Raw genomic sequence first — 23,366 nt, 5'->3', positions numbered from 1 at the left:
GTGCTCTTCCAGCACCACTGATCCAGAATCTGGTTTCCAGCATCTGCAGTTATTGTTTTTACTTCTAAGTGTAGACATTCAGCTCAACTCAGCAGTACAAGTGTGAATGGTAACCACTCAGAGAAACATCAACAAACTGACAGGCAAATGAAAAATAAAGCATCCAAATAAGAGGCAGAGTTCCTTGAAATACGAATTTTGTAGTGTTATATCTGCACAAATGTTTACATGGAGGCTGTCAAATTATTTTCTGAATGTAATTTTTAAATATTTATTTTCTTTGGTACATTTAACATTCTTTTCTAACTAAAATCTATCACAATAAGATTTAAATTATATTATCAAAATCTGGAAAATCATGGTATAAAATGTTCTCTTAACTAGCCAAGTTCTCGCTTGTTATTGGTAGATGGAAATGAATCAAAATTCCATTTCAGTGAAATAGGAAAAAAAGTCTTGTCAGAAGGTGTCACTGAATATTTTAAGTTCACAGCAGGAATTAAATGTCTTTTACCATGTCTTCAGTCAGAAATACTGCAATACTCACTCCTAGTTGCATTAACTATATATTCAAAGAATTCAGAACAGAACAAATTGTGTTCGTACAATCAGGAAAAACAGAGCTCAAAATTGCCTGCACATTAACCTGCTGGTAAGCCCCTCCAGTGATGGCACCATCAGAGGATCCAGAATCAGATTGCAGGCTAAAGTAGCATTGCTACCTGAATTGCCAATGCCCAACTGGCAATGCAACTTGACTTTCAATTCTTGCCTCCCATAGAGTTTACCAGATATCATTCCCGTGAAACCCTAAGGACAAAGTCTGACTAAAATTAAATTAATTGGATTCAGTAATGTTCATTAAAAAAAAAAGTTAAAAATCACACAACACCAGGTTATAGTCCAACAGGTTTATTTGGAAGCAGTAGCTTTCAGAGCTCACACCCATGTATCCACCCTCTCACAGGCTTATATTCCATCACACACACACACACTTCATCAAGCTTGCACACAAACACACACTGTCTCACGTGCACTCAGACTGACATGCACACACACACTCTCTCTCATGCATGTGCACAAATATAAATGTCTATGGGGTGAATTTGTATTCATAGAATTATATTTGCAGATACATTCAATTTTGCTCAAAAAGGCACAATCTGCAGGCAGTCAATCCATGTAATATTTTATAAATTCTACTTTGGAAAGAGAGTCATAGAGTCATAGAGGTGTACAGCATGGAAACAGACCCTTCGGTCCATCCCATCCATGCCGACCAGATATCCCAACCCAATCTAGTCCCACCTGCCAGCAGCCGGCCCATATCCCTCCAAACCCTTCCTATTCATATACCCATCCAAATGCCTCTTAAATGTTGCAATTGTACCAGCCTCCACCACTTCCTCTGGCAGCTCATTCCATGCATATACCTCCCTCTGTGTGAAAAAGTTGCCCTTTAGGTCTCTTTTCCCTCTCACCCTAAACCTATGCCCTCTAGTTCTGGACTCTCCCACCCAGGGAGGTGTCTATTTATCCTATCCATGCCCCTCATAATTTTGTAAACCTCTATAAGGTCAGCCTCCGATGCTCCAGGGAAAACTGCGCCAGCCTGCTCATCCTCTCCCTATAGCTCAAATCCTCCAACCCTGGCAACATCCTTGTAAATCTTTTCTGAACTCTTTCAAGTTTCACAACATCTTTCCAATAGGAAGGAGACCAGAATTGCATGCAATATTCCAACAGTGGCCTAACCAATGACCTGTACAGCCGCAACATGATCTCCCAACTCCTGTACTCAATACTCTGACCAATAAAGGAAAGCATACCAAACAAATTCTTCACTATCCTATCTACCTGCGACTCCACTTTCAAAAAGCTATGAACCTGCACTCCAAGGTCTCTTACCATTAAGTGTATAAGTTCTACTAAGATTTGCTTTCCCAAACTGCAGCACCTAGCATTTATTAAAATTAAACTCCATCTGCCACTTCTCAGCCCATTGGCCCATTTGATCAAGATCCTGTTGTAATCTGACGCAACCTTCTTCGCTGTCGTCTACACCTCCAATTTTGGCGTCATCTGCAAACTTATTAATCATACCTCTTATGCTCGCATCCAAATCATTTATATAAATGACAAAAAGTAGATGACCCAGCACCGATCCTTGTGGCACTTCACTGGTCAAAGGCCTCCAGTCTGAAAAACAACGCTCCACCACCACCCTCTGTCTTCTACCTTTGAGCCAGTTCTGTATCCAAATGGCTAATTGTCCCAGTATTCCATGAGATCTAACCGTGCTAATCAGTCTCCAATGGGGAACCTTGTTGAACTCCTTACTGAAGTCCATATAGATCACATCTACTGCTCTGCCCTCATCAATCCTCTTTGTTACTTATTCAAAGTTAGAACCAGTCTGACTCAAGGTTGGGATACAGACAGACTCTAAGCTCACACCTTCAATGCATTGCCTAAGCTGAGATGTCACTTTTTTTTATAAAACCATTAAGATATCTCAAGAATGTGACTTAAAAGAAGTTCTGGGATTTACATATTAATGAACCAAAAACTGCAACCCAGTCTAAAAGATGAAAGACTTAATAACAATCTAGGTTTGTTCAATATATCATTTAAGTTGTATGGTACTGTAATCTTTTCTGTAAATTCTGTGTCTTATGGTCCTGCTTCACAACCACCTGATGAAGGAGCAATGCTTTGAAAACTAGTGCTTCCAACTAAACCTGTTGGAAATAACCTGGTGTTGTGTGATTTTTAACTTTGTACACCCCAGTCCAACACCGGCACCTCCAAATCATTAAAAAAAAGTATGCTTCTTCTTTCAAAGCAGCTAATCTCCAAACATACTCTAAATCCTGAGTGAGGTAAGGAACCGGGAATTCATGACTTTTGCCATTGAGGTTTGAAACAAGGTGCTTACAAAATGGGATTTGCCGGAGACTATCATGCCAAACATTGGACTGTTGTTCCTCTGCAGTCAGATCACTATATTTCTAATAAGCTCAGTATTCACCACAAACTGATATTTCAATGCAATACACAATTAATTGATATCATGAAAGATTCAACAGGGTGATAAAGGACAGTTTGAGTCTTAGCATGTCAGAGAGGTATACATTTGAACAATCCATTCAGATCCAACTGCATCATATATTAATGAATCCCACATTCTCTGACCAGAAGGATATTGGATAAACTTTGAATGGGTTACAACTGATCATTCTTCAGGTATCAATGTCAGTCAATGAATGACTGGTCACTATGCTAAGCACGTTTAGTTAAACCTGTGGATATAGTTAGAGGAACTGAAATAAAGCAATTCTCATGAGGCGGCACAAATTTTAAGAGTTAAGTTTAGCTGCAGGTCACATGGAAGCTTTGCATTTCTCTGAAGCTCGACACAATAGCACTAAGGCATGGTTGAGGTATTTCTGGATCAAATGCATTTGCCAAATTCCAACTCAAATAGTCTGCTCAGCCTCAGAAATTTGCCAGGGAGGGGATGGAGTCAATGGTGGGGGCCAAAGGCAGAATTTTCTCATTTTCAGTTTGAGTGCTTTGTTGAATGAGATGCATGGTACCCAGTCACCATGGGCCAGTGTGACCTTTCTCACAAAATCCACGTTTCTTTACCTCATTAATTATACAACAGAGCTCTTGAGTGTCTTTCTGGGGAATTACGAACTAGAAAGGTAGAAATGCTCACCATCCACTCGATCTTCCTGACTGTCAAGGTTCTGGCACCACATTTAAAACCTAGTTGCCCATCTTCCCAGAAGCTGCAAGCTCTCACAACATGCGTCTCAAGCCTCAACATTTAACACATGGCCAAGAGGAGAGGAATGCTTCCTCCCCACTTTGCAGATAGAGAGCTGGATGGGATGGTGGAGAGTAGCTTATTTTTCCCTGAAGACTGCCACAGTACGCTACATCACCAGACAAAGCCAGCCTGGGCCCAAAATACAGCTCGTGTCAGAATTATGTCCTTAATGAAGCAAGATGTCCAGCATTGCAGAAAGAGGTTCAATGAGCGTTTACACTCCAAGAGGAAATGCGTCGCAATCTTTTCCACCTCTCATTCACAGGGCCACCACTCAATCTACCATTACACAACCTAGTTAAAAATCACAACCACCTGATAAAAGAGCGGTGCTCCGAAAGCTAGTGCTTCCCAATTAAACCTGTTGAACTATAATCTGATGTTGTGTGATTTTTAACTTTGTACACCCCAGTCCAACACCGGCATCTCCAAATCTTTACAAAACCTAACTACTAAGGCTCATGCATTATAAATCACACTGTTGCATACCTCATGTACACTCAATGACTCTCACCCACCTCATTTTTGAAGCTAATAACCCTCCTGTCATCTGTGCTTCCTGCTTAGAGCATGTGCAGCATATTTGCCACATATGACAAATCTGGTGCTGGCAAAGCACATTGCTGCATAATGACATGCTTCTCTGACTGATAGATTGGCCGATCAATGTCTCCCCCCATCTCAAGCTACCTACTTCTCCCTCTGTACTAACAAGCAATACCAGCCACAGAGGCTAGCAGTCTGTAATTGCACACTAAAGGCTCTGTGTACCAAGAAAGCAATGTGCCCCACATATAGGTTAGATGCCCATGGTTCAGGGCTGAAGTCATTGTGTGTGAGCTAAGAAAACGATGTGAAGATATACAATCTGGCAGCCTTCAAGTAAGTGGTGAAATGAGTAAGCACTCAGAAAGCAAACTAAGTAAGATGCATGTGTGTCCCTGCAAAGTGACCTGGTAGAGGCATCCAAGTTAAAAGTGTCTCTGATCTCCAAAGTAAAATATTGAAGGGTTGAAATGATGTGTGAGTTGGTCCAATAGCTGGCACAATGAGGTGGTGAGGTTGATGGTTTGCTGATATTGATTTGCATTGACTGAAAGTGGTGGCCATGTACCATGCAGGAATGCTGTTCTGAAGAAGGTATCGCATGATGCTGGGGCAAGCTTTTGGTAAGTTGTAGCCACCATGTCCCAACTCTAACTTAGAAATCAAGAAATTACATCTCGTGTCTCACTGACGCAAGATAGTTATTGCTCAATAGCAAGATTCTGGAGTCAACAGTTCAGCCTTAAGGGCAAAATCGAGACAATGTGTCTAGATGTTGAAAATCAGGCTTTTATATTCTCACTGCATTTTGCCATTCTTTGCCAACATTCTTGCCATTACTCACACATCATCAGGAAGAGGAAAATTCCACCCAATGTCTTTAATATTGCTATCATTTGATTGGAGGATAGTTCTGCCCTTATAACACTGATGTCAGACAAGTGGTTTTAGAATTTAAAGATAGTGGAGGGATTGACTGAGGGGGTAATCATGCAGAATTGAGTATCTACAGCCTGCATGTGGAAGTGACTGTGATCTTTGCAGATGATACTGATCAGAGGCAAAATTTAGATGACAAATAGGAGAGGACTAAAGACAGATCTTTGATTGACACCAGAGATAACTGACATACATTCACATATAAACAATGTTAACAAGCCAGATTGGTAGCTAAATGTCATTCAATATTTACAGGAACAGGATAAGCTCTCAACAAGTCTATCTTTTTTCCTAAGTACTTTTTAAAATAGAATTTGGCACAGGCATCTGTACGGTATTAGCCTCCATTGGAGAGTGTATGTATTAAAATAGCTTGTAAATAGGATGATATGAAAAAAGCAACTTATTGTTGTCCATCAACAAAATTAAGTGCAGTTGCTAAAAACATGACAATCATTACACATCAAAATTGCATAATGATATTCTTTCTTGGTCAGAGAGGTTAATGCAGATATCGTAGATTTCATAAGATCAAAACATTAACTGAATGTAAAGCTGCCTATGCTAAAATCAAATCTTAATTAAGTAATCATTACAAGCACGCATGACACTTAAACCTTTCAAATTGCAGACCAATGTACATTGATGTTCAACTCTACTAAATTGCCAAATGTGCTGGAATCTACTCTGTTAAAAACAAAGAAACACTGAAAAAGGATCAGGAGTCGGCCATTTGGCCCTTCCAACCAACTCGACCATTCATTATTATCATGTCTGATCATCCAACTCAGTACTAGCTCCCACCTTCACCTCACATCCTTTGATTCCTTTAGCCTAAGAACAATATTGTACTCCTTCTTGAAACCATTCAATGTTTTGGTCCCAACTGCTTTTTGTGGCTGAGAATTCCACAGGCCTATTACTCTCTGCATAAAGAAATTTCTCCTTATCCCAGTCCAAAATAGCCTACACTGATCCTTCAACTATGAATACATTCCCTATTCATTGGAAACATGTTTCCTGCATTTACCTTGTTTAGTCCTGTTAGAATTTTATATGTTTCAATGAGGTTACCCCTCATTCTTCTAAACTCCAGTGAATACAGTCCTAACTGGACAATGACTCTTCGTAGGTTAATGCCTCCATTCAAGGAATCAGTCTGGCAAACTGTTGTTTCACTCTCTCCATAGCTAAAACACCTTTCCTCAGGTACAGGAGACAAACACCAAACATAGTGTTCCAGGTGTAGTCTCACCAAGGCCTTTTACAACTGGAGCAAAACATTCCGTTCCTGTACTCAAATCCTCTCGCTGTGAAGGCCAACATACCATTTGCCTTCTTCACCACTTGCAGCATCTACAGGCTTACTTTCAGCAAATGGTGTACAAGGACAGCCAGGTCTTATTCCACCACCACCTTTTCCCCATCTATCGCCATTCAAATAATAATCCACCTTCCTGTTCATGCCATCAAAGGGAATAAACTGACATTTATCCACATTATATTCCACCTATCAAAAAAGGAATCTAGTTCAATACATTACTAATATTGCCGTATTAACATTTAGGAGTGGTGTTAAATAAATTATACTAACAGTATAATTTCCATAATTCCATTTCCATAAAAGTCAAATTCTAGCTCAGTTTATTAATGTATTAATCTTATAAGGGATGAATGGTTATAAAACTCTAAGCTTAGAAAGATCCTAGTTATTTCTGTAAACAATTCTGCTCAACTACAGTTTTAGTTTTTCCAGTCAATTGCCTTAAAAACAAAATTCTAATTTGTCCTGATATATTTTCAAAGTTCGAGACTTCTTACAATCATAAGCCATCAGGCTAATTTTAACTTAGAGCAAATTTTGGATATTCTGATTAGAAGGGGTGCTGAGGGCTTGAAGTGTCAGACAAGATGAACAAATATACCTGTTAGCTTAATATCAGACCTGCCAGGCCTCATTAAACTTTCCCACTCAATCACTTCAGGAATTGGAAGCTAATAATTTTTGCAGTGTATTTTCCCATAGGCCTCTGGAAGATGAATGTAAACAGGAATGTTCCTCTTAAAGGGAGGTTGTATTCCTTTACGAAGAGATTCCTGTGAGCAGCTGCTAAAATGTTTTGTCTTTGAGCTACCAGTAAGCATGTAGCAAGCATCCACAGCAAATTGCCCAATTTAAACATAGCCTGATGTCAAATGGGTCTCAGATCTATCCACACCAGCATACCGATTGTTCCCTGTGTCAATTCACGCCAAACGAAGTGGAAGAAGAGAGAACCAGTAGAAAGTAGCAAAATGCAACAGCCTGAATATTTACAAGGATGCAGAGAGTCACCAGGACCTGTGCCAGCAGCTGGGACACCCGTGAATTGCAGAAGGAAGCAGATGATAATTCTTTAAATTTCATTTCCTGACTAGCAACTGGGTGGATTGAAAGATTGTCCAGCTGCCAGGAGGGAATGCCAGCTAGGACATGTGCCAGTAAGGAGGAAGGAGGAGATCATAGTGAATCGGTTCTGGAGTGGAGAGGTGATAGAATAAACAGAAAGAGGAAGCAGTCATGAGAGTGAGCTGTTGAGGAGAAGCATTCATGAGGGTGGGGGTGATAACAGGTTAGAGATCACTGACAAACAAATTGAATTAAAAGAAACATTCATGGGGTGGAGAAATGTTTGGGGTGAGTGGGTTGTGAGACTACAAGAGGGAATGAATAAGGGGAGAGAGAAATTATGGGTTGTGGATTGAATGATGACATGGTGAGAGTTTGCATGGGGATGGATTTTTAAAGATTTATTCACTAGGATGTGGATATTGCTATCTAGGCCAGCATTTATTGTCTATCCCTAACTATCTTTGATGGTGGTATGCCCACAGTTTTGTTAAGAAAGGCGTTCTAGGATTTTGACTCAGCTACAATGAAAGTACAGCGATATTATTGTAAGAGGATGGTGTGAAGCTTCTGTGATGTTATGCAGATTGCCACTACAGGCACCTTGTCTTTTTTGCCACTTCTACCAATATGTGGTTCGAAGTAAGGGTTATTTGAATTAGTTTGTTGTCACCAATCCTCCTTTGTTTATATTTTGTCGAGGGTCTGTGTAGTGATCAGTGGTAGATGATACATTACCACAGAGTCTTTACAGAAGAGGCACTGGTCTTAGTTTCAAGATGATTTATTGCCTGATAACAGTAAGAACAACTACACATTCAAGCATAATTACTAGAACTCTCAGGAGCTGCACTCAATTTGTCTGCTCCCTATGGACTCTAGACCTGACCTCACTATATTGACCCTTCAACTGTACATAACATCATCAGATTGGGTTGAACTGAATATAACTTGAACCTTAATTGCTTCAGAATCATTGCTTTCTGCAACACCTTAGAGGGGAACTTGCAGGTGGAAGTGCACAATGTATTTCCTTCCCTTATCCTTCTAATTGATGGAGGTTACAGGTTTGGAAGATGCTATCTATTTTTGCAGTGCATCTTGTGGATGGTACTCACTGCTGCTATTAAGCGTCACTGGTGGAGAGAGTGAATGTTGGCTGGCTGCTGATCAAGGGGGCTGCTTTGTCCTGGGGAATGGTGTCAAGTTTGGAGCTGCACTCTTTCAACAAAGTGGAGAATATTCTCCCTTGGACAGGAGAAATCATCTGGGGCTAAGGGGTGACATTGCGGCATGTTTGTTTGGAGGACTGGGGGCAAACATTGTTCTGGCCAGCCTATAAGCAATGTAGGGAAGTAATAACCTTCAAATTTATTTCAGGCTCCTCTTAGTGACTTTTGAATTGCATTAACATGCAAATGAAGACAATCAGTTGGGGTTATATCCAGCTTCTTTAAACACAATTACGAAGCCGTACCTCGATAAAATAAAACAAATGCTGGAAAAACGCAGCAGGTCAGGCAGCGTCTGTGGAAAAAAACAGAGTTAATGTTTCAGGTCGAGTGACCTTTTATCTGAACTGGTTGTTATCCCATTTTAATGAGCTGCTTTACAGATGACTAATTTGGCTCATTTTTGAAGTTACTCTCAACGCCCACTGAATTTAAATCTTTCGCAGAAACTTGTTGGGTGCAGATTTGCTGAAGTTGTAATTAGCATAAGAATATGGCTTTCATTGCTCCCCTTTGAAATAATTCAAAAGAATTTTTTTTTTCTTTGGTTTCAGTTAAATATTGAGTTTATACATTCCAACAATGTTGGATTTTAACCTGGGGACAATTTCCTCTGACAATTAGAGTCTGAAGATTTGCAATGTTAGATAATATTTAAAAGTTGCTTCAAAGTGATATAACAAAATGTAAATATTTTCATGTGGTGTGTAGAAGACTTTATTTTTCAGATGTGGCTTAAAGCGAATCTCTGCTCTCACAGGATTAAAGCTGTTCAGTGATTATCAAACTAAGGCTGTACTCATTTTGTGCAAAAATTTGCCAGCATTTTGGAATTTGCTTCCGAGTAATTGAGAAAGCCAGAGTCTGTTGTTCACAATATAAATAAAAATAAACCATCAATACTAGGAGTCAGAAATAAGAATTCAAAAAGTTACACAATGTGCAGAATCCCTACAGTGTGGAAGCAGGCCATTCAGTCCATACTGACCCTCGGAAGAGTATTCCACCCAGACCCAACCCCTACTCTATCACATTGCATTTGCCATAGCTAATCCATGTAACCTGCACATCTTGGACTGTAGGAGGAAACACAGACACAGGGAGCATGCAAACTCCACACAGACAGTTCCCTGAAGGTGCAATCTAACCCAGGTGCCTAGCAATGTGAGGTAGCAGTGCTAACCACTGAGCCACCATCCCATCCAATAGCACTGAGAAAGAAAAGTGGGCACTGTTTAATCTTTTGAGATGTCATTTATGGACTGGGGTAGAGGGTTCTAATAATTCCCACCACAGGGCCATCCACCATAAACTCTAAAAGACTCTCAATGTTGAGATTTTCAGCATAAAGACCCACATTTACCCAGAACATATTTGGTATAGCATTACTGGAGCATCTTTTTGTTTTATATTCCAGACTAGACCACTAAATGTACATTACAACCTGGCCAGTAACAAATATCTTTTTATTTTTTAAAAAAGCTAAGTCATAGAGTCATAGAGTCATACAGATGTGCAACACAGAAACAGACCCTTTGGTCCAACTCGTCCATGCCGACCAGATATCCTAACCTCATCGAGTCCCATTTGCCAGCACTTGGTCCATATCCCTCTAAACCCTTCCTATCTAGATGACTTTTAAATGCTGTAATTGTACCAGCCTCCACCACTTCCTCTGGCAGCTCATTCCAACATGCACCACCCTCTGTGTGAAAAAGTTGCCCCTTAGGTCTATTTTATATCTTTCCCCTCTCACCCTGAACCTATGCCCTCTAGTTCTGAACTTGCTGTTTGAGTTCATGTATCTCTGAAGATTGGAGTGCATCTAGAAAAAAATTAACAGTGAATTTCACAGCTGACCTTGGAGGAACCTGTGTGGGAGAGCTCACAGCACAGGAATAGATAAATGCATTGTTTTTAAGTGTAACCTTGCTATAAGTCTACAGTAGTGAGTAGAGTGGGTTCTTTCTTGATTATATGTTTTATTGAGACCTGTCTTTTGATAAAATTTTAAAAATATAAAACATAAGTCCTAAGTTAAAGTCTGAAATGCAGGTACATATAAAGAAAATAAAGCCACAAGACGTCCCATTTTTTCAACAATAAATCAGTAAAAATTACGATACAAAATTAGAACAATAACATAATCTACTACATATAAAATATATTCTAACATCCAGAATTATCATGAGACAAACATGGATAACAAATTCTGGTTGAACCCTCACAGAGTACATCAAATGTTAAAATTGACCAACGTCGATTCCTTGGATTTCTCACCAATCTCCCTCGTCTTGTCTGTCAATAAATCTCCTTAAAAGTTCAGAAGAAACTTTTGTTTCAGTTTTGATGATTTAGCAAGAAATTCCATCAAGAGTCATTCATGGATTACCTCACTGACTGCTCATGTTCTGGTTGATCTTCCTCCTTTCTGTATTATTGATCTCACTGATATGCACAATTCCAGTTTTTTTTTAAAGGCCTAACCATGGTTAGATTTGCTAAGCAAATATTGCTTGTGAGCTTTACTTCTGAACTCCTCACAGCTTCAGGACTTGCTTGAGCCCTATTTCCAATGGTCAACTATTGGTTCTTAAGACTTCTCACAACCAGTGGCTTTTTTAGCAGCACAGCCTCATAGTTGTTCTGCTTTACATGAAGTCAATTTCTGTCTAACTCTGTCACAGGCTGTCCAAACTTGTTCAGTAACCCTTGAACTATTCTGAGTGACCTAATAAAAACTTTGCACCGAGTCCCGTTTGTGTTCACATGTAATTTGCACGAATAATTTGTAATAGTTAAATATGGGAATGTCTATTCTGTAAATGTTACAATATTCATGCTTGCATAGTACAAAATGGATAGCATAAAAAATAATTTAATCACATCCACACCTTGCTTAACAGAAACAAAGCCTCACAGTAGTGAAGATCTCTTTGCATAATATAAATCTTTAGACCAAGACATAGAAGCAGAATTAGGCCATTTGGCCCAGTGAGTTTGCTCTACCATTCAATTATGACTGATATGTTTCGCACCCCCATTCTCCTGCCTTCTCATTGTAACCCTTATCTCCTTACTAATCAAGAAGCTATCTATCTCTGTCTTAAATACTCTAAATGACTTGGCTTCACACCACCCTCTGGCTGAAGAAATTCCTCCTCATCTCTGTTCAAAAGGGCCATCGCTTCACTCTGAGGCTGTGTTTCCTACTAGTGGAAACATTTTCTCCACATCTACTCTATCCAGGCCTCTCAGTATTTTGTAAGTTTCGATGAGATCCCCTTTATCCTTCTAAACTCCACTGAGTACAGAACAGAGTCCTCAACCGCCCCTCATATGACAAGCCCTTCATCCCCGGGATCGTTCTTCTAAACCTTCTCTGGACCTCCTCCAAGGACAGCATATCCTTCCTTGGATATGGGGCCCAAAACCACTCACAATATTTCAAATGCGGTCTCACCATATAGTCTCAGCAATACATCTCTTTTCATGTGTTCTAACTCTTTTTAAATAAATGCTAGTACTGCATTTGACTTCTTAACTGACAAATGAACTTGCATGTTAAGCTGAAAAGAATCTCAGACCAAGACTGCCAAATCCCATTGTGCTTCAAATTTCCAAATCCTTTCCCCATTTAGAAAATGCTCTATGCCTCTATTTTTGCTATAAAAGTACATAATCTCACATTTTCCCACATCGTATTCCATCAACCACTTCTTTGTCCTCTCAACTAGACTGTCTAAGTCCTTTTGCTGCCTCCACACTTCCTTAACAGTACCTACTCATCTGTCTCTCTTTGTGTTGTCTGCCAACTTAGCAAAAATGCTCTTCAGTTTGTTTGTTGAGATCATTAATGTATAATATGAATTGTTGCAGTCCAACTGGTCTCTTCAGCTGCCATCCTGATAACAACCTCTTTATCCCAACTCTCTGCTTTCTGCCAGTCAGCCAATTCTCTATCCATTGCCACTAACTTGTCCCGAACACCATGGGTTCTAATCATATTTGGCAGCTTCCTGTGCAGCACCTTGTCAAAGGCCTTCTAGAGATCCAAGTAGATCACTCCCATTGGCTCTCCTTTATCTCTCTTGTTCATTACATTCTCAAAGAATTCTAACAGATTTGTCAGGCATGACTCAGCCCTATTTTGTAGTAAAATGTCTAACAAAGAGTTAATTACAGACTATTTGGAAAACCTTTTCATTTACACATATGCAAATACCTCATTAACAAAATTATGAATGTTCAACTCAACCAAAATCAAATAAGTGTCAATTACAATTAATGGCATTTATACATCATAGTATTCACATAACTCTATTTTCCATTGTCTTTCACACCCTTCATTTTATTCCATGAAGAAATTCCAATTTAATCCACAGCCTAACATTGTTGTTTTCATCAGCAGTAGGGGTAATTAGAACGTTATGTTAACTTTCCAAACTCAAACATGGCAATTTCTTATCTTGAGACAATAAGGTTAAAATGGCTTCTTTGCCAATGATTTGTCTCTTTCCTGATCTTATTTTCCTTCGATTTTATTGGGAATATAACTGTGTTAAATTAAATGTTGAATTTGATCTCTGAACACAGTAAAATCTTATATTTTCTCCTCATTCTGACCATGTTTTATTTAATTATCTCCAAGTGATGTCCATAGTTTCCTAATTTTACATTTTGAGTTTCCTTTTAATTTCCCACCTAATTCACAATCCACATCTTTCCAACTTGGGATGTTAAATGGTATTTTGGGATCTGCCAAACTGCCTGGATCCCTACCAATGTATTTTGTTTCTGAACGCTGGCTAGCACTCCTAGCTTGGTGTTAGGTGTCTTTGACCCTTCAAGTCACTTTGTGGTCTCAGTCTTTTCCATTGAAAGATTTATTTTATCAATTCTGCAAGTACCTGAAGGATCTCCTTCTGATTAAACCAAATTTTTTTTGGTCAACTAGATTATAATTAGGTAAAGAGTTTATAATCACAAAAAAGAATTGCAGGTTAGGTGGATTGGCCATGCTAAATTGCCCATGGTATCCAGGAATGTGTGGGTTATGTGGATTAATCATGGAAAATGCTGGGATACAGGGATACAGTAGAGGTTTGGGTCTGTGTGGGATACTCTTTGGAGGGTCAGTATGGACTCTATGAAATAAGACCCTTGGCACTGGGACACTGTTTCCCAGATGATGGAAAAATTAGGCTGCCGGCTGTATCATTAGCAAATATAAAATCTCTATTTTTGATAGGCAATTTAAGAACAATAAGCTATCTAAATCACTTTTATCGGAGTAAAACATAAATTTATTTTACTCTCCACTATATTTTCAGAACTGCAGTCTAGCATTTAGTCATAGGCAGAACGCTAGCTTTTCACAGACAGTTAGCTTCACCCAGCCAGTAAGGACCTGTTCTGTTTTTCTGAGCTTTAATCTGTTCAGCTTCACAAAGCAAATACTAAAGAGTAGAAGAAAATCTTCACCTCCTCCCCACCCTTCACCAAAATCCTCACTCACTGCACTTTCCTTCTTGCAATAAAGTTTAATTGAAACACCTCTGACCCCCATGCCCCAAATTCTCAAATAACTTCTTGTAGCCCCATCTTTAATCAGGCAAAGTCTCTCTCACATTGACCGTGCACCTTTATTGACCAATTATTATTATTGCTGCTACCTACAGACACCTTTCTTAAGAGCTCATTAATTCAGCTTCTTGTTGCATCATATCAGGCCTAATGTAGCTTTATGTCCAGAACATAGCATTCTAAGAAACATACAGAATAATTTTATGTTATCCACATCTAGGCTTCTTTTTCAAGAGTACTATGTGTTGATTAAAACTCTCATGCTCGTGAGACGGCATGCTGTTTCAATAATTAGCTCTGCTGCTTCACAGCTCCAGGGATTCAGGTTCGATTCCACCCTCGGGCGACTGTCTGTGTGGAGTTTGCACATTCTCCCTGTGTCTGCATATGTTTCCTCCGGGTACACTGGTTTCTTCCAAAGATGTGCAGGTTAGGTGGATTGGCTGTGCTAAAGTGTCCAGCAATGTGCAGGCTAGGTGGATTAGCCATGAGGAAATACAGGATTAAAGGGATGGGATGGGTCAGGGTGGTTGCCCATCAGAGGGTTTTTTAGATTAGATTACTTACAGTGTGGAAACAGGCCCTTCGGCCCAACAAGTCCACACCGACCCGCCGAAGCGCAACCCACCCATACCCCTACATTTACCCCTTACCTAACACTACGGGCAATTTAGCATGGCCAATTCACCTGACCTGCACATCTTTTGGACTGTGGGAGGAAACCGGAGCACCCGGAGGAAACCCACGCAGACACGGGGAGAACGTGCAAACTGAGGCGGGAATTGAACCCGGGTCTCTGGCGCTGTGAGGCAGCAGTGCTAACCACGGGTTAATATGGACTCAATGGGCCAAGTGGCCTGCTTCCACACTATAGAGATTCTAGTCTGTTTTTGCAATGTCTTTGTGATGAGCTCTCTTCCTTTATGCCCTAACCCATAATGTGGCCACTGTTAGGGGATTTATACACCACACCCATCATTGACGAAATACTTTCACCATTTCTCATTTCTACCCACATCTTGCTTTCCTGAACCTGGCTCATCTCTGTTTTTCAAGTGCCATTATTAACTAACAGAGACATCCTTTCATGGTTTCCTAGCTTTCTGTCCATCCCAAACATCCTGTACATTTGAAGACACAAACCATGTCACCCTCAGTAATGGCGACCAAATTGTATTTATTCATTTCTACTTGCACTTTCAGTTCATCTGTTTTGTTTCAAATGTTACCTGACTTCTGCTACAGAACCTTTAGTTTCATCCTTTTACTCAGTCTGTAAATTCTAATCTTCTCTGCTGGTTAATTCGTGGACTAAAACATGGACTAAAACTTTCTATTTCTTGCTGTCACGGTCTGTTGCATGATTTCCCACATCAATACATTTTTCTTTGTCTTTGACTCTACTCTTTGGTTTACCACATCTTCCCAAATGTGATCCCCTGTCTCACTGTTTAGTTTTAAATCCTTTCTACTTCCCTAGTTCTGCAGTGGTCATGCTAAATTGCCCATAGAGTTAGGTGCATTAGTCAGGGGTAAATATGGGGAATGGGTCTGGGTGGGTTACTGTTCAGAGGGTCGGTGTGGACTATTTGGAGCGAAGGGCCTGGGAGAAGGGGAAATGAGGAAACTGTTGAAGTCCATATTGATGCCCTGGGGTTGAAGTGTTCCGAGGCGGAAGATGAGGCACTCTTCCTGGTGGTAAGGGAGCAGCGGTGAAGGAGGCCCAGGACCTCCATGTCCTCGGCAGAGTGGGAGGGGGAGTTGAAATGTTGGGCCACAGAGCGGTGTGGACTTCAACAGTTTTCTCATTTCCCCTTCCCCCATCTCACCCTAGTTCCAAACTTCCAGCTCAGCACGGTCCACATGACCTGTCCCACCTGCCTATCTTCTTTTCCACCTATCCACTCCACCCTCCTCCCTGACCTATCACCTTCATCCCCTCCCCCACTCACCTATTGTACTCTAAGCTACTTTCTCCCCACCCCCACCCTCCTCTCATTTATCTCTCCACCCTTCAGGCTCTCTGCCTCTATTCCTGATGAAGAGCTTTTGCCCGAAATGTCGATTTTACTGCTCCTCGGATGCTGCCTGGACTGCTGTGCTTTTCCAGCACCACTCTAATCTAGACTCTGGTTTCCAGCATCTGCAGTCATTGTTTTTACACCATGAACCAGAACCCATTTCTCCCATTCCAATCATTGAACCACAAATGAATCTCTCTAATTTTACGTACCCTTTGTCAATGTGCATATGACACAGACATCACTGGACTGTAATCTTTGAGGATTCTACTTTTTACATTTGAAACCTAGCTCCTCACATTGAATATGTAGTCTTTTGTTCTGTTGATGTTGCTGGGACCTACATAAACCATGACAACTGGATCCTTCCTCTCCCACTGCAGGTTCCTCCCCTGATCTGATCAGATGTCCTGAGACATGGCAAGCCACATGGTTATTTGGTCAGCGTCAGAAAAAAACACATAAGATTTAAATATAACAACTTTAGCAGTTTCCTAATCTAATAGTTATTCTTCTTTGACTAGAATAAAAATCTGCATTAAGAGCCAGTAAATCTTATAATATTAGAGACCCCGAGTCCTTCGGCTATTTTAATATTTTAGCGACTTTCCCAAATGCAAGATACTATCTCTTTACCTTTTCTTCAACAAACTTAGAAACAAAAAGAAGATTTTTGATTAAATCAACCTTCCAAACGCCATTCTTTTCCTTAGCGAGAGTGATACTTGTGTTGTGCCAATATCACTAAACTAGGCATTTCATAGCTGAGGTTAATGCTCTAATGATACAGATTCCAAACACATATGACAGCTGGTGGAATTTAAATTCAATTAATAAATCTTCAAATATAAAATTTGTCGCAGTAATGGTGACTATGAAACAATTGCTGTAAAACTTATTGAGTTCACTAAAGTGCTTTAAGGGAGGAAACCAATTCCAGATTTTCATGACAGTTTACTTCACCAAGCCAGCTTCTGCTTTTTTTCTGCTCCTGATCTCTATCCTTGGTCAGCTTTGCCAAGAAAATATTGCTTGTGGACTGATTAATGCACATCTGAGTTTTACTGAATGATTAATTTCTCATTCTGAGTCCCTCAATATTTCCAGGAGTCTTCTGAATCCTAATTCTTACATACAGGCTAGATTTGTACACTTACTAGATCCCTAGGACATCCCTGAGTCCAAAGCACACACAATATTAATATTAACATATAGCCTTAAACATTAGCACTGCTTAAATTGAGCCTACCTTGTCTGTCTTTCTTTCCTGCATTGTCTAAATTTGATCATTCAGCAACCCTTGAGCTTCTGAGTGAACTATTGAAAACTTTACAATGGGCGGCATGGTGGCTCAGTGGTTAGCAGTGCTGCCTTACAGTGCCAGGAACCTAGGTTCGATTCCAGTCTCAGGCGACTGTCTGTGTGGAGCTTGCACATTCTCCCCGTGTCTGTGTGGGTTTCCTCCAGGTGCTCTGGTTTGCTCCCACAGTCCAAAGATGTGCAGGTTAGGTGAATTGGCCATAGTGTTTGGTGCATTTGTCAGAGGGAAATGGGTCTGGCTGGGTTACTCCTCTTTGGAGGGTCAGTGTGGACTTGTTGAGCCAAATGGCCTGTTTCCACACTATAGAGATTCTATGACAATGTAATTCTGTGAACCCTGCCCTCATATGAATGTAACTAATATTGTGGAATAGTAAAATGTAGCAACCTTTGAAAGTGCCTATTCTCTGAAAGTTACAATATTCACAGATTGCTAGTTTTCACAGTACAAAATGGATACAACAAAAAATGGGTATTGTCACAATAGCAAAGGGTAACTTAAGAATGGCATTGTATTGCCAAGAACATTGAGAGGGGTTTGTACTTTGTTTGACATATTTAACTTGTCTGTGACTGAGAGAAACTATTTGGTAAGCGCAATCGTTTTTTCTATGGGTTTGCGTTGACCATTTACTTTCAAGGAACGTAAGACATAGGAGCAGAAATTAGACCATTCAGCCCATTAGGTCTGCTCCTCCATTCAATCCAGCTGATAACTTTCTCAACCATATTCTCCTGCTTTCTCTCCATATTCCTTGCTCTCCTTGACACTAAACAACCTATCTATCTCAGTCTTAAATATACTCAATGACCTGGCCTCCACTGCCTTCTGTGGCAATGAATTCCATAGATTCACCACTCTCTGGCTGAAGAAGTTTTTTCTTATCTCCGTTCTAAAAGGTCTTCCCTTTACTCTAAGGTTGTGCCCTCAGGTCCTTGTCTCTCCTACCAATTGAAACATCTTCCCAACATCTACTCTGTCCAGGCCATTCAGTATTCTTTTATTTCAATTATATCCCTCTTCATCTTTCTAAACTCCATCGAGTATAGATCCAGAGTCTTCATACTGTGCTACGTACTTCACAGTAATGTTAATATTTAGTGTTGATATTTGAGTGTCCTTTACTATTTCACAAAGTCATTGTGTCAGATCCATTGAGTCACTTATCAAAGGTAAAATGGTATGTTTTGCTTGGGCTTTGGTATTGACAGCGAAAGCCACAGAAATCAGGGAATTTGAGCTGCTCCCAACACCATGCTCTCCATCATCATGTATATGTGTTGGGGTGGTGAAGAGGCAGCTAGACACCTTCCTTCTTGAGGCCCAGTGAAGCAAGAATTGGTTGGGACCTTAAGTCATGGTATTCCTCCCTGTCCACTTTCACTTCTACTTCTGTACCATCTACATTCAGAGGAAAATTCTTCCCTCTACCAATGACCTCACCCACAGTGGGAGGAAAATAGTCGGGGTGCGGAATAAACAATATCCAGATGCGTCTAATTTGGCCCCATTTCTACTCCCTGTCACCAGAACAAGTCGAGGCCATGAGTAAACTTCGACAAAAGGCATGCAGAGACCAAATTTATATCCCGAAGTTGTGGTCTAATGTAATATTTAATGCCACAATTTCATGGAAACAGTAAGTAAGGGAGAGAAGCTGAATTGTAATAGTTGCCAACTCTAAAAGGTAAGTGGGATTTTTAAAACTCCTCTTGGGCTTGGAAATGCACAAATGTCATAATATTTAAATAATGATAATAATGTTAAAATATACTGAGCAAAGATGGAGAAGGAGTGCATGAAGGAGTGGCAGAATAATCACAAATGGGAACCTTTGAAATTGTGGGAGACAGATGCCAAAAACTTAATGTTAAGTCAAGATTCATTTGGTCTCACCTCTTAGTCAGCAGGTTTCCTGTTTGATCTCTGCCCACAAATGCTTGGCACTTGTCCCAAATTAGTTACTGTTCTGTAAAAAAAAGCATAACCTTCTGAAGCATTGGCAATGGGCAGAGCGAAGTGAGTCACCTAGTTTTGCAGACGAGGGAGACATGGGCAGCATTGATTGGGACAGGAAGTGGTAGAAATTCACCTCAGGAAAAGAAATGGAGAAGAAATTTTGGTGGCATGTAAAACATGTTGCTGATTTGTTGTCACTCATTTGTCAGTAATAAATCAGTAGTTTGATTCTGTCTTTAAATCGGTGTTGTGAGAATTGGTTTGATCTTATGCATTTATTTCCCCACCTGAATCAACATAGAGGCACTTCTGTGAATGGATCGCAGGAATCTTTGCTCAAAATAGGTGAAAAGCTCTTAAAATGTTGAAAGTGAGGTTCAATACTAGATGTCAAATGCAAATAGACAAAGGAGGAGAAATAGACAAAGCACAATGCATGTTTTTCCTTCTTTCTTCCAGGATTGAAAAGCCTGCCTTCTGCTACTTAAAGAAACAGGCAACAGGAGTAAACCATTTAGTCCCTTGAATCTGTTCAAAGAGGTTATGGCTGATCTGCGACCTAACTCTAAATACCAGCCTTTGTCCATATCCCTAACATATTTGACTAACAAAAATCCATTAATCTCAGATTTGAAATTATCAGTTGATCCAGAATTAATTCTGATTTTCAGAAGAAGCTTCTAAACTTCTATCATCTTTGTAGCATCTTATGTTCTTTGTGTCTTTCCAAATTGTTTCCTATTTTTGCACCCACTTTGTTCCACTTGGGGAATAATGGCGAGAGTTGTAAGGATTAGCCAGCTGATTATCAACCTTTTGAAGTGTCAAGCACTGTTCTTCCATGGCTAACAAGTCCTGGAGTAGGACTTGAACTCAACTTTTGAATTTTCAGCATTTACAAGATCAGCTTGAGCCATCCATTTTTTAAGCAGAAAAGTAAACAAACTCACTTTTGTCTATATTGAAATTCATTTGCTGCAATTTGAAAATAGAATTTGATTTTGAGTGAGCACCAAAAACAATTGTTTCAGACTTCTCAAGTTGGAGAAAACAGGACATATGCTGAAGGAATACGCTGTGTATGCTATGATTGTGGAACATAAAGTTCTGTAAGAAGTGCAGAGATATTGTAATTCTAGACCCCACCAAGTACTTGCTAAGACATATCATTCAGTTGAATAAAGATAGTATTTATGCTATTTACTGCATATTTAGCAATAAGCATGCATTTCAGTCCAGAGAATTTGCAAACCATCTGAGAATAAAAAGGTTTGAGCAAGTCACTGGGAGATCAAGTTTGTACCTGATGTGCACCACACCCTCGAAAGAGCTTCTCCATTCTCGTTCTGCATCTAATAACAACTTGCAATACTTTGCCTCAGTTCTTCTCAGGTTATATTCAGTGCTTCACCGTGAGACACGTACTACATCAAATATCACTTTAAACATTCCAAATGTCTGACTGCAACTAACATGTTATCATTAGTGGGGCGTATACTTCAAAGTGTAGCTATTTTGTTGGATTAGGATGCAATGATTCATCAAATTACACAGAGTAATACAAGATATCAGTGGTTACCAAATTTCACTTTTGAACACAAAATGGTGGTGCGTGACATTAATTGACTTGTCTTGCTTCCTTGGTTTAGGGTTGTCCCTTATTTGAATATCTCAGCCCCTCTGGAGGCTGATCTGGAAAGGTGCAGAATTTCCATATTCATGATACTGAGCAACAGATATAATTAGCATTTTTAAGATGTATATCAGTATAAAATTAAATTCCTCTGAGCAGTCTATCCCAGCCTACCCACAACACTCAAATGAAACCTTGTTGTGTTGTAAGACCTGAATTATGACAGCATAAAATATCAGAAAACAAAGAAAGTTCATGCAAACTTCTAAGTCTGTTCTTCTTGCAAACCATTGTGAAAATATTCTCTGTTTGAATTGGTGGTGTTCTGCTGCCCTTTGTCTTTCCAGGTGAAAGGTAAATATTGCAGGTTTTGAAGATGCAATTGAAATATTTTTGGTGACTTGCTGCAGTGCACGTTGTGGATAGTGCATACTGCAGTATTGGGTCAATGCTGGAGGACGTGAACTGTCTTGGTGGTGGATTTATTGCCAATGAAGGGGCCTGGTATCTCCTTGATGATGTCAAGCTTCTTGAATGTTGTTGGAGCTCCACTCATCCAGGCAGGTGGAGGGTATACCATCTTACACCTGCATTGTACATTTAAATGTGGACAAGCTTTGGGGAGTTAGAAAATGAGTTATTTGCTGCAGAATTTCTGATTTTTTCTGTAAGCCTGAATATTTGTAACACTGGAATTTAGTTTCTGGTCGATAGTAACTCCAGCAAGTTCTTGTAGATCAATGTGCAAAACAAGTCAGCCTGGCTCCTTATATTAACAAAAAAAAACTAGATTTTGTGGAAAAATCAATAACAAAATGTATAAAATGTTCAAATACATACAAACAAAAGACACATACATAGACATCTTTAAAGTACTTTAGCCAAGAAACAATTAAATTTAGAAACAAAATTTCTTCACAGAGTGGCCCTAACACTGGTCAGCACTTTCCACACAAGCACTGTTTTGTTTCCAGAATCAGTAGTAGCTGGGTGACGTCCCATTTCCTGCAGGCACTAGCATAGAGAGGTTTCAGAGCAAGACAGAAAAGGGGGGGGGGGGGGGGGGGGGGTGATATGTGGTGGTGAGGGCTGTAACTCCTATGGTAAGTGTCTTCAGAAACAATATATATTTTCACTCACGAATTGAGTCCTATGACCTGTTTTCAGAAGTGTTGAAGACTTGATGTTTTCATTCAAGTCAATGCAACATTGCAAAACAAAGGACAATGGTGCCAGCAGCAATGTGTTTCAAAAAGTTCAAGATATCTATATCCTATCAATGATATCATGAATTAATGATTTAACTAATACATCTTCATAACACATGCCATTTGTCAGCTCAAACCTAAACATTGCATATGGAGACAGAGAGTTGTGAATGGTGCTGAACACCAGCGAGCATCCTCATTTCTGGTCTGATGGTGGAGGAAAGGTGATTGATGAAGCACCTGAAAGGTGGTTGGACATAGGGCATTTTCCAGAGAAATTCCTGCAGCAATGTCCCAGGAATTAAACGATTGACCTCTGATTGTTAAAACCGTTTTCTTTCATGCTTAGTAATGACTCCAGCGACTGAAAAGCTTTCTTCCAATTTCCATGGACTATGGGGTCAGGAGTTGAGTTATCAGAGTTCAAATTGACTGTCAGTAAGCAAGTTATGACTGAATAAGTGCCACTGATAGTAATGCCAATCATGGGCAATTTTCCAACGTGACAAGATGCCAATGCTGTAATTATACTGGAACATCTTGGTTAGGGATGTGGTTAGTTTGGACGTGCAAAGTTTCAGTTCTATTGCCGAGTTGTTGCTAGGGCCCATTGCCTTTTCAGTATTCAGTATCTTCAGTTGTTTCCTGGTATCACGTGTAGTGAATCCAAGTGGCATCTGTAATGCTAGAAACC

The 23,366-nt window shown here is 39.9% G+C and overlaps 1 long non-coding RNA gene across 1 annotated transcript in view; it reads right to left on the bottom strand.

The window, feature by feature from the left end:
* LOC122549399 overlaps window positions 1–21,233 on the bottom strand; it is a 139,484-nt gene extending 118,251 nt beyond the window's left edge. The window contains exons 1-2 of the long non-coding RNA XR_006311518.1: window positions 21,135–21,233; window positions 19,769–19,841 (exon numbers count right to left, since the gene is read on the bottom strand). This is a non-coding gene — a long non-coding RNA (uncharacterized LOC122549399). The remainder of the gene's footprint in view (window positions 1–19,768; window positions 19,842–21,134) is intronic.
* Between the last annotated feature and the right edge of the window lie 2,133 nt (window positions 21,234–23,366).

This window comes from Chiloscyllium plagiosum, chromosome 1, assembly GCF_004010195.1.
Source record: "Chiloscyllium plagiosum isolate BGI_BamShark_2017 chromosome 1, ASM401019v2, whole genome shotgun sequence".
NCBI lineage: Eukaryota > Metazoa > Chordata > Chondrichthyes > Orectolobiformes > Hemiscylliidae > Chiloscyllium > Chiloscyllium plagiosum.
This window is presented reverse-complemented; position numbering and strand designations above follow the sequence as displayed.